Here is a 12,443-nt window from a genome sequence, read left to right on the forward strand (position 1 = left end):
ACCTTAAGAAATGATCCCCATAGTAAGTTCAGCAACCATCTGACACCATACAATGCTATCTCAATAGTATTAACTACATTCCCTATGCTGTAAACCACATCCCCATGACCTATCTGTTTTATACCTGGAAGTTTGAACCTCTTATTCCTCTACATCGTTTCTCTCCTTTTTTTTATTTTTAAATATAGTTGACATTTAATATTATTCTATATTAGTTTCAGGTGTACAGCATAGTGGTTAGACATCTGTATAATTTTTGAACTAATGCCCCTGGCTAGTCTAATATATGCCTGGAACTATACATAGTTATTATCATATTAATGACTATCTCCCCTATGTTGTACTTTATATCCCCATGACTATTTCATAATTACCAATTTCTTAATCCTTTCACCTTTTTCACTCCATTCCCCCATACCCTCTTCCATCTGGCAACCATCAGCTTGTACTCAATAAGCATATATAAGTCTGTTTCTGTTTTGTTTCTTTGTTTGTTTTTCTTTAGATTCAACATGTAAGTGAGATCATATGATATTTTTCACTCTCTGTCTGACTTTTTCCACTTAGCAAAATACCTTCCTGGTCCACCCATGTTGTCTCAAATGGTAATATTTCATTCTTTTGTATGGCTAAGTAATATTCCATTGTATGTATGTACCTCTTTTTCTTTCCAATAACCTATTCATAGGTACTTAGGTTGCTGCCATATCTTGGCTATTGTAAATAATGCTGCAATGAAAATAGGGGTGCATATATCTTTTCAAATTAGTATTTTGGATTTCTTCAGATAAATATCCAGATAGAATTGTTGAGTCATATAATAGTCCTATTTTTATTTTATTTTATTTTATTTTTTACTTTATTAGCATTTATTTGATGCTAAATTTACTCCCGGGCCACAAGTTTTTGTTTCTTCAGTTTCTTCTGGGATTTCTTTTTCTTCTGTGCAACCTCCTCTTCTGGTTTAGGAACAATCTGCTCTTTTTCAGTAAGGATCATCTCAGTGTGGCAAGGAGAGCTCATGTAAGTTCTGTGTCGCGTCTTGGGAGCTTTGTTCACCTGAATGGGCTCAATGACCAGAGAATCTACATCTAAACCCTTAATTTCAACATCACTCCCTGCATTTTTAAGCATATGCAGCAAAAATTCAGGACTCTTTTTAGGCCACCAACCCTGCATCCACTCCCACTGTTTGGCCTGGTCACATGTACCAACTCCCCTACTGTAACGACAGATTGGCACACATTGCTGCTGTAAAGTGACATCCTTCAGATATTTGGTGGCTTTTTGAATATGCATACCCTGGATGACCTGAGTGTTCTTAAAGTAAACACAAAGATTTGAACTTCTTAATTTGCATAATTTTGTGGGGTTTTCTGGGTCAAGTAAATACTGAACCATTTTCAGAGGTCACTTCAGACCGCTTAAGGAAAGAGCCTATTTTTAATTTTTGAGGAAACTCCATACTCTTTTCCATAGTGACAGCACTAATTTGCAATTCCAAAACAGTGAACAAGGGTTCCCTTTCTCCACACCCCTTCCAACACTTGTTCATTAATGATAGCCATTCTGACAGGTGTGAGGTAATATCTCATTGTAATTTCAATTTGCATTTCTCTGATGATTAATGACATTCAGATCTTTTCATATGTCAATTGATAATCTGTATGTCTTATTTGCAGATATATCTATTCAGGTCCTCTGCCAATTTTTTAATTGGATTGTGAATTTTTTGGTGTTAAGTTATATGAGTTCTTTATAGATTTTTGATATTAACTCCTTAGTAGATGTATCATTGGCAAATATCTTCTCCTACTTAGTAGGCTGAATTTTCAATTTGTTGATTGTTTCCTTTGCTGGGCAAACACTTTTTAGTTTGATGTAGTCCCATTTGCTTATTTTTTCTTTTGTTTCCCTTGACTGAGGTGGTATATCAGAAAAAGTATTACCAAGAGCAATGTCAGAGAGTTTACTGCCTTTGTTTACTTCTAGAAGTTTTATGGTTTAGGGTCTTACATTTAAGTCTTTAATCCATTTTGAGTCTATTCTTATATATGGTGTAAGAAGGTGGTCCTGTTTCATTGTTTTGGTATGTATTTGTCCAGTTTTCCCAGCATCACTTATTGAATAGACGATCTTTACCCTATTGTATATTCTTGCCTCCTTCATCATAGCTTAATTGACCATATAGGTATGTGTTTATTTCTGGGCTCTCTATTCTATTCCATTGATCCATGTGTCTGTTTTTATGCCAGTACCATGTTGTTTTGATTACTATAGCCTTTGAGTATAATTTAATATCAAGTGTTGTGATACAACCAACTTTGTTCTTCTCTCAAGATTGCTTTGGGTATTTGGGGTTGTTTGCGGCTCCATATAAATTTTAGGATTATTTGTTCTAGTTCTCTGAAAAATGCCATTGGTATTTTGATAGGAATTGTGTTGAATCTATAGATTGCTGAGTATTATGGACATTATAACAATATTAATTATTCCTATTTATGAGCATAGTATATGCTCTCATTTATTTGTATTTTCTTCAATTTCTTTCTTCGATGTATTATAATTTTTGAGTATAAGTCTTTTGCCTCCTTGGTTAAATTTAAACTTAGATTTTTTTTTTTTGATGCAATTATAAATGAAATTTTTTCTTACTTTCTTTTTCTGATAATTCATTATTGGTATATAGAAATGTAATCAATTTCTGAATATTAATTTTGCATTCTGCTACTTTACTGAATTCATTTATCAGTTCTAAGGGGTTTTGTTTTTTGGTTGCATTTTTAGGGATCTCTATGTAGAATATTATTTCATCTGCAGATAATAACAGTTTTACTTATTTCTTTCCAGTTTGGATGCCCTTTATTTCTCTTTCTTGGGTGATAGTATTATTACTTTTAATACTATGTTGAATAAAAGTGGTGAAATGGACATCTTTGTCATGTTCCCAGTCTTAAGAAAAAGGCTTTTAGCTTTTCTCCATTGAGTATGATGTTTGCTGTGGGTTTGTCATTTCTGGCCTTTATTATGTTGAGGTATGTTCCTCAATTTTCAATTTGCTGAGGATTTTTATCATAAATGGATGTTGGATTCTGTCAAATGCTTTTTCTCCTTCTGTTGATATAATCATATGAGTTTTATCCTTCATTTTGTTTATGTGGTGTATCATGTTAATTGTTCTATGGATATTGAACCAAACTTGCATCACAAGAATAAATCTCAATTGATGATGGTTTATGATCTTTTTAATGTATTGTTGAATTTGGTTTGCTAATATTTTGCTGAGGATTTTTACATCTATGTTTATCAGAGATATCGACCTATAATTTTCTTATTTTGTAATGTCTTTTGTCTTGCTTTGGCATCAGAGTAACAGTAGCCTCAAAAAATGTGGTTGGGAGTCTTCCATCCTCTTGAATTTTTTGAAAAAATTTGACTTTAGTTTGTCACAATTTTTTTTATTACTGGTTCAATTTATTAGTAGTAATTGGTCTGTTCAGATTTACTATTTCTTCTTTTTTCAGTCTTTGAAGATTATATGTTTCTAGAAACTTATTCATTTCTTCCAGATTATACAATTTGTTGGCATATGATTGCTCTTATTATTTTCTTGTAACCCTTTATATTTCTGTGGTGTCAGTTGTCACTTCTCTTTCATTTCTTATTTTATTTATTTGGTCCTCTCTTTTTTTCTTGATGAGTCTGGTTAAAGTTCTATCAATTTTGTTTATCTTTTCAAAATATCAGCTCTTGATGTCATTGATTATTTTTTTCGTATTTTTATTTCATTTATTTTCTCTCATGTCTTTATTTTTTCCTTTCTCATACTCACTTTAGGATTTATTTGCCATTCTTTTTCTAGTTCCTTTAGGTGTACAGTTAGATTTTTATTTGAATTTTTTTTTTTTTTTTGGCTTATGAGGTAGGCTTGTATTTCTATGAATTTCCTTCTTATGGCTGCTTTCTCTGTGTCCCATAGATTTGGGGTCATTGTGTTTTCATTTTCATTCATTTTAAGGTATCTTTTGATTTCTTCTTTGATCTCATTTTTGACCTATTTATAATTTAGTAGCATATTATTTAGCCTTAACATGTTCATGTGTTTTTTAGTTTTTTTGTAATTGATATAAACTGGATGTTAAAGTCCCGTACTATGACTGTATTGCTGGCAATCTCTCCTTTTATAATGAGTAATATTGACTTTGTTTAGGAACTCCTATGTTGGGTGTATAAATGTTTATAAGGATTATATCCTCTTGTCGGATTGATCCCTTTATCATTATGTAATGTTCCACTTAATCTCTTATAGCCTTTGTTTTAAAGTCTATTTCGTCTGACATAAGTATTGCTATCCCAGCTTTTTGAAAATTTTTGTTTGCATGAAATATTTATTTTCCATCTTTTTATTTTCATTCTGAAGTGATTGTCTTGTAGAGAAGTATATGTATAGGTCTTTATCCATTCAGCTACCCAATGTCTTTTGATTGGAGCATTTAATCTATTTACATTTAAAGTGATTATTGATAGGTATGAAATTATTGCAATTTTATTATTCATATTTCTGTTCTTTTCCTGTGGGTTTTTCCCCCTTCTTCTTAAGTAAATCCCTTTAACATTTCTTGTAATTTCAGTTTGGTGGTGATGAACTCCTTTAGCTTTTTCTTGTTTGGAAAGCTCTTTATATTTCCTTCAATTTTAAGTGATAGCTTTGCTGGGTAGAGCAGTCTTGGTCATAGGCCCTTGCTTTTCATCACTTTGAATATTTTGTGTCAATTCCTCCTAGCCTGCAGAATTTTTATTGAGAAACCAGCTGACAGTCTTATGGGGGACCTCTTGTTGGTAACTAATTGCTTTTCTCTTGCTATTTTTAAGATTCTCTCTTTGTCTTTAACTTTTGGCATTTTAATTATGATGTGTCTTGGTGTGAGCCTCTGAGCTCACGTTGTTTGAGACTCTTTTTGCTTCCTGAAGTTTATTTTTATTCATTTCATTAAATTAGAGAAGTTTTTAACATTACTTCTTCTAATAGGTTTTCAATCCCTTGTTCTCTCTTCTCCTTCTAATATCTCTATCGCTCAAATGTTGTTACACTTGATGTGGTTCTATAGGTTCCTTAAATTAGCCTCATTTTTTTGGATTCTTTTTCCTTTTTTGCTGTTCCGATTGTTTTCTGCTACCTTGTCTTCTAAGTAGCTGATTCAATCCTCTCCTTTATCTAATTTGCTATTGATTTCTTCTAGTGTATTCTCATTTCAGTTAGTGTATTCTTCATATCTAACTGGTTCCTTTTTATGATCTCTATGTTCTTTTTTATGTTTGTTATTTCTTCGTTGAAGTTCTCACTATGTTTCTTAAGTATCCTATAACTATTGTTTTGACTCTGTATATATTACATTGCTTACCTTCTTTTATTTAGTTCCTTTTTTGGGAATTTTCTCCTGTTCTTTCATTTGGGACATGTTTTTTGTTTCCTTATTTTGGCTGCCTCTCTGTGTATTTTTTTTTCTTCTGTGTATTAAGTAGATCTGCTACAACTTCCATTCTTGGCAAGGTGGCCTTCAGTTGTACCTTTTCTGTGGGGCCCAGTGGTGCAGTCTCCCTGGTCACCTGAACTGAATGCTCCAATAGTGTCCCTTGTGTGGATTGTGTGTGCCCTCCTGTTATAGCTGAGCCTTGATTGCTGTTGGCATGTCAGTGAGTGGAATTGACCTTCAGGCTTACTGGCTGTGAGGATTGGCCACAACCACAGTATATGAGCTATTGTGCAGGGCTGACCCCATGCAGTGGGATAAATCTCAGTGGACTCTGCTGTCTGCTGAGACCACCCTTTAAGCGCACCACTTATGGGGCTAATTGGGTAGTGTTTTGTTATGGTTTAAAGCCAGCCATTGAATGTGTTGCTTCTGCGGCTTCTTGGAAGGGGCTTCTGTGCAGGCCTAGGTCTGCTGCCTGTGACTGATTAGGGTCTACCTAGTAGGAGCTACAAAGTGGCCCATGGTTGGTTGCTGCTTGTGCTGGCCCTAGAGGTTCATGGGAGAGGCCGCTTTGCGAATCACCAGTACTGGTCTTGGGGTAGCTCAGCATAAGGCCTAGGGGATCCCTAGGCTTGCCACACCACCTGACAGCTATCTGTAAGACTCAGCCATTGAAAGAGTCTTGGGTGGTACAAGAGTTGGATGGGGTGGGGATCTCAGGGAATTTTGATTGTGAAAATTAAAAAAAAAAATAGAGCATATTATGTCCATATTTTCTTGTATTCTTTTATCTATTTATTTTGAGTAAAGATAAGAAACTAAGTCTGAGCCATCACTATTTTTTTTTCTGCCTACCTCAGTCTGTGCTCTGGTCTGTGTAGCATTTATCTTTTACCATTCCTTCTGATTATAAACCAGGAAGGCTCCTTGTTCCTTAGAAGACAAGACCATAATCCTTAGCAAACTTGTCTAAACTGGGATTCAAGTTTATCCATTCAGATACATGTCCTCTTGCTCCCAATCACATGCCCTACTCTACAAATGCACAGGTTGCTTAGATTTCTGTGAGCAAACCATACATTTTTTTCCTCTGAACATTTACTCATCTTATTATCTCTGTCTAAAATTTCCTTTCCCTATTCTCTGCCTGGCAAAATGTTACCTGTCAAAACTCATTCCAAATGCTACTCCCTCCCATGAAAATTTTAGAAATTTCTTATTTTCTCTCTCCTACAAACAGAATTAACCACCTTCCCTTTGCACATACTTAGTAGTAGATAGGTGGTGTCTTTACTGTAAGAATTAGTGTCAGTAACTATTTAGTCTCTTGTAGCCATATTCTACCTTCTTCCTATAGCAGAAGACACTATAATAAATACTAAGCTTTGAATGGCTGTGCTGAAAGAAAAGACTATGACAATCATTTATCTTTAGTCCTAATAAGAATAGGATGCGAGTTTCCAAGTGGATAATATATGTGTCTTATCAAATTGTTAAGAAAATCTACTCATCACTTTGACCACTGTAGCTATAGAAAATATCCAAGGACTACAACAAACTGTCACAATTTTTAAGTGCCCCTGAATTTGCCTCAAAATTTTCACCAAAAGGCAATGTAGGTTCAGGCAGTGAATATTTCAAAGATATCCTAATTCCTCTCAATATGGAAGATTACATTTTGAAAAGACTAGAGAGAGTTTCATTTACCATGAAAGAAAAGGGATACTGTCCTCCTCTTTTTTCTTCTCTTTCTTCTTCTCTCCTCTTTCTCCTCCTTCTTAATAATCACATACAACTCATCACTCTTGCTAATAAATACCAGCATAGAAACTCATCTGGAAATAATAATAATGCTTGATTTTACTATGCTTTCCAAAACTCTTGCCTATTCTATCACTGTGTGTGTGCATACACATTAGATTATATAAAATGCCTTTAGTATCTAAGAAATTATACCTATGAGGGGAAAGAAAGCCACCAGGACAACTGATAACTTTCGGTATCGTTTATCAAGAAGCTACTGGAACATCAATCTTTTCACAGTTGCTATAGAAGTGTAAAAAACAAGGTTTTAACAAGTCAGAATTGGGAAGAAATTGGTACACTTTGCTTTCCTTGCCATGATAGGTATCTTAGTTGAAGGTAGAGCTATGATCTGAATGAAGATATTTGTATCTAAAAGTTTCAGTGCCAGAGTTAGCTTGACAGGACATAAGTATCCCTAGGTCCTAACCCCAGACCCACACTCTGAAACAGAAACATCACCCAAATATAGCCCATTGGTATGACAGCATTAGCTACCACTGCTTAACAAAGCACATAAAAAACTTGGCTTAAAACAACTACCATCTATTTAACCACAGTTCCTTAGTTTAGCAATTTAGGCTGAGCTCAGCTGGCAATTCTTAGTTTGGCTAGACTTCCTCTTTCATGTGTCAGTTGTCTTCTGGGAGCATGGCTTTGGTATTGTGTGGACTTTTTCACATCTTTGCCCTCTGGTGGGAAAACTAAACTGGTGCTACCCTGTTTTAGGCAGTCTCTAATCTGTAGTAGACTGGCCTGCTCTGGTCTATAGGGCAGAGGTGGGGTCCCAGGGAGTAAGTGGAAGTATGCAAGACTTCTTAAGGCTTAGTCTCAGAACTGGCACAATGTCATTTCTACCGAATTTTATTGGCCAAAACAAGTCATACCTCTAAGCCCAAATTCAAGGGGAAAGGAAATAGATCTCATCTCTTAATGAGAGATGCTGCAAAATCATATTGCAATGGGGGTGTAGTCAGAAAGGAGGGAAGGATTATGGTCATTTTACAATGTACTGCAGTGTGGTAGAGAAGATGCATGGTTTTTTATCCCTGAAAACTCACTGATATTCTGAAGACGGTTCACCTGTTGTGTAATATAGCCAGTTCTTAATGAGATAGTACTGATATGATAAAAGTCCTTTTTTAGCATCATCATGTCACACATTTATGGAATGCTGTGAACTCTGACATTAGCTATCAGCTTCTATTGACACAGAATCTTTAAGAAAAAATTCCACTTGTTGCTATCTATATAGAAGACAAGTTTGATCTTACTCATCAAGGGCCTAAGTGTTTATATAGATGTTTACTGGGTTGCCAAACACAAAAACTAGAACTTATATGATACTGTAGCTTCAGTAGTTCCAGAAAAAAAGATGGCCTATAATGATGCTAGAAACCTAAACATAGATATTATACATACTTCAGAATATAATCAGTGGCCACACACATTTGCCTTCCTACCAGTTTCTAGCAGTGATAGTATCAAGAATCCCAGAATGTCAAAACAGAAGTATGCCAAATAATATGGAACAAGCCCTATACTAAAACTCTTGGGACATAATGGGCTTAGATAGGAGTGTGTGGCACTGAGAATCTGTTCAAGAGTGTAATAATTAATGATATGGAAAGTGCTTCTTAAGGATCCTAATGTTCAAATGAGAAATTTGATCCAAGGATATGCAACCTATTAGTTTTAGAAACAACTTGAGATTAAAAATAAGATTATTCATTGTGTAAAGCATGATCTGAGATATGAGGAAGATTCCTAAACCCACGCATACACTATATCTGAGAACTATCAAATTCTGTAAATTCTCTGATCCTGAATTCAATGTCTTTGCTGAGGCACATGAGGAACCACTGTAAACTGGCCAAGAATGAATGGAAGTCTTGGCCACCTTTCAGAGCTTAGGAACAGAGATTCTACTGTAGAATAGTCATCTTCCATTTTTTTAGTGATTTTAACTTGGGATTCTTTAAAATATACTGAAGTCTACATCCCACCCCTGAAGATTCTGATTTAATATTCTGAAATGTGATGTGGACACATAGATTTTTAAAACTGCTGAGGTGTTTCTAATATGAATTGATCTCTCACTTAAATGAGGAAAAGAAGTATAGAAATTCCTGAAGATTGTGAAGGGAGTTACTTTCTTTGTAGATAGAAATGTTTCAGAGGTGCTTGCTTTAAGCTGTCAACCATCAGTCATCCAGGAAGTAACAGACTATAAAAGGCCACTTACTGACTTGCAAATCTGTCCCAGCTGACTATTTCCTGAAAGTATCATTCCCACTTACAGAGGAGATGCCCCTTTTGGGGCTGCACTCCCTTGTCTGCCCTGAACAGATACTAAAAGGCATAATTTTAAGATCTCAGGCTTACATGTTAAGAATAATAATATTATGTAAGAATATCAGGGGCAGCAGTTCTATAAAGGATTTAAATATTTAATGTTTTGACTATAATTCAAGACTTTTATTTGTGAACTTTAATTATACACAGAAATTTAATAAAGGGAAGGGTTTTATGTGGTTTTTTATGTTGCTGGTACTGTGTTTGTGGAATTTATGTCATCGTAGGTTGCCTATACAGTCTCCATTAAGCTGTTCTGAAGAGCATAACTGAGCATAATTTGTATACAAATAAAACAGGGATAGGATTTAGGGCTCAGATTCTATGTGACGGTGGGTTAAGAGGATACAACAATGGGCACAGAGGAGGACTTAGATCCTCTTATTATATTCCTACTGTGGTCCCTAAGAGAAAACTTCTATCAATAATTCCACATTCTGAGGAAGAAGTATCCACATTTATCTTTACCCTATTATGCACTCTTCCCCAAGGGAGTGAATAAATGATTGGCTCTTGTTATCTGTGAGTTCTGCAGAAGCAATGCTGACTATGTTCAGCCTTTCTCCTTTCATAGCCTTCTGGACCCAAGCATAGTGGAACTTGCTCTCATAGTCCCCATGCAGTGGGCAAACAAAATGTGCGTCTCTCTAGCAGTTCCAGCCAGGTCTCAGCTTTGTCTCACCTTCTCTGTTTGACACTTAGTAAAGAGCCAGATCAGCCCTACTTTATGGGCTTTTTGTCTTAAAAGAGGAGGAGGACCTGTTTTGGCCTCAGGTCACCCATCACACTCAAAGCCCAACTTTTCTAGCAATAAAGTTGATATAATAATTTGCCTCACTTCACTCTTAGGGTCAATTTTTCAATTTGTTATAACCAAAAAGGAAGGATGGGAAAGTTAATAGTCTATATTGGAAACCTCAGAATATTGCTAAAAATAATTAAATGAAATTAGCAAATAATATTGTTGAGGTTCGGGTTAGAGTTAGGATTAGGATTCAGTGTACTCACCACTAAAATATCTGCACGTTCAAGTGCCTATACTACTATAATCTGCTTTGAAAGATCCATACGTGTATGTGTGTGTATGTATGCACATATACTCATACAGAGAGACACAGAGAGAGGGAGGGAGAGCAATCACAAAGCAGGTAATAAATACATACACACATCATATATACCATATATGTGTAAACTATATATGTGTATATAATATACAGTAGTCCCCCCTTATCCAGAGACGATATGTTCCAAGACCCCCAGTGAATTGAAACTGTGGATTGTACCAAACCTAATATACACTATGTTTACTATGTTTTTTCCTATACATACATACCTATGATAAAGTTTAATTTATAAATTAGTCACAGTAAGAGATTAACAGCAATAACTAATAATAAAATAAAATGACTGTAAAAATACACAGTAAGTCCTCACTTAACATTATGGATAAGTTCTTTGAAACTGCAATTTTAAAAAAAACGATGTAAAAAAAACTTATTTTACCATAGACTAATCGATATAAACAGAAGTTAATTTCCTATGGCATATTTCTGGTCACAAATATATCACCAAATTTCTAAATAAAGAACCAAAACACTTCTAATATTAAACATTAAATTTGAGCCATTAATTTATTTAGGAAAGATTAATAAAAACAAGAGAATTCTTTTCTAACCTGCTTGTTCCAGGTCAGTGTGGAGGGTAGCCTGAGCCTATTCCTGCAGCTCAGGGTGCAGGAATGAACCTACCCGGGACAGGACACCTTTCCATTTTTCATTTCAAGAGGTCCTCCCACACACCCACACTCACTCTGACTGGGACAATTTAAATATGCCTGTTCACCTAACATGTATATCTTTGGAATATGGGAGGAAAACAGAGTACTCAAAGAAAACCCATACAAACTTGGGGAGAACATGCAAACTCCACACAGACAGTGGCCCTGGCTGGGAATCAATTTTTTTCCTCATCAACTTTATAACAAAATAACATAGAACAAAATGACATTATTTGAGGATCTGCTCTACTGTAACAAAAGTTATGTGACTCTCTCTCTCTCTCCCTCTCTCTCTCTCTCTCTTTCTTTCTCTCTTTCAAAGTATCTTACTGTATTGTATTTACCTTTTCAATATAAAGGAAGCACTTTACAGCTTCTCTTTGGCATATCTGAATTGTCAGAAGCACTATTCTTGTGCTTTGGAGACATTACGAACTAAAATAAAGGTTACTTGAATACAAGCATTGCAACACCTCAACAGTCAATCTGATAACCAAAACAGCTACTAACTGACCACAGTGGATGGGTGAAGTACACAGCAAGGAGACACTGGACTAAGGGGCGATTCACGTCCGGGCAGGTTGGAGCTGGTAGGCATGAGATTTCATCACACTACTCAGAATGGTACTCAATTTAAAATTACAAATTCTTTACTTCTAGTATTTTCCATTTAGTATTTTCAGATCACAGTTGACTGCAGATAACTGAAGCCATGGATAAGGGGAACTATTGTATATAAATGTGTAATATATGTCTGTATAATATTAAGCCAGTTTATCAATTAGGCTTATTAATTTTTTAAATATAAGATTCTTCACTTTGGAAATATTTTTTTAAACCACAAAAATCTCTAGTGAATTTATATCATTTTTCAAAAAGATAAGTATTTTAGTGAAAAAAAGCAAGGAAAAAAATTGCAACTCTACAATTTATTCACCATATAGTCTTAAGCATGTCACTTAAAATCTGTTTGTTTGCCTCATCTGTAAAAAAATAATATTAACAAATTCCCTACCAAAAAGTTTTATAGCAAG

General features: G+C 35.0%; 1 pseudogene; it reads right to left on the reverse strand.

Moving 5' to 3' along the window:
* Window positions 1-856: 856 nt before the first annotated feature.
* On the reverse strand, window positions 857-1,401 carry LOC102892857 (annotated as a pseudogene).
* Window positions 1,402-12,443: the final 11,042 nt, after the last annotated feature.

The sequence above is a fragment of the Pteropus alecto genome, unplaced genomic scaffold, assembly GCF_000325575.1.
Source record: "Pteropus alecto unplaced genomic scaffold, ASM32557v1 scaffold75, whole genome shotgun sequence".
Classification (NCBI taxonomy): Eukaryota; Metazoa; Chordata; class Mammalia; order Chiroptera; family Pteropodidae; genus Pteropus; species Pteropus alecto.